This window comes from Wasmannia auropunctata, unplaced genomic scaffold, assembly GCF_000956235.1.
Source record: "Wasmannia auropunctata unplaced genomic scaffold, wasmannia.A_1.0 LD336090.1, whole genome shotgun sequence".
Lineage (NCBI taxonomy): Eukaryota > Metazoa > Arthropoda > Insecta > Hymenoptera > Formicidae > Wasmannia > Wasmannia auropunctata.
In genome coordinates this window covers 4,007,564-4,008,004 of record NW_012026800.1, presented here as the reverse complement: position 1 = coordinate 4,008,004, position 441 = coordinate 4,007,564, and the positions used below count along the sequence as shown (strand labels likewise).

Sequence of the window (441 nt, the reverse complement as noted above, 5' to 3'; positions counted from 1 at the left end):
CCAAAAAACCTTAAGGAAAATATTAAAAGTCTTTGGTATTGTGTACTTATAGCATAGCTGAATGCAGAGGCGCAGACACTGGCAAAGATTTTTAGGCCGCTTGCACCGTAGTACGAGCTCCGTTTTCTTCATGAGGCCACCAGTAGACGCCGCGTCAGAGGACGTAGAACGCCAACGCAGCAATACATCTGGATCCGAAGGACGGGATGTTTGGCCAGGAATGGACAGGGACATTGGACCAACGGATCCCGCTGTCTACAGATCAACACGCCGACCCCCCTCGCCATACCCGCCAGTGTACGACATGCCGAGACCCGTCACGGTCCCAATTGGCAACACCACCACGATGACTTCTAACCTCATCAGGGAAATACTCGACGCAGAATTCGAGGATGAGGATCCCGTCGGTGACACACGTCCACGTCTCGAGTCTCCACCATA

The 441-nt window shown here is 52.6% G+C and overlaps 1 protein-coding gene across 1 annotated transcript in view; it reads right to left on the bottom strand.

Annotated features, from left to right (window-relative positions):
• LOC105448076 overlaps positions 1-441 on the bottom strand; it is a 4,479-nt gene that overhangs the window by 373 nt on the left and 3,665 nt on the right. The gene's annotated exons all lie outside the window — the stretch shown is intronic.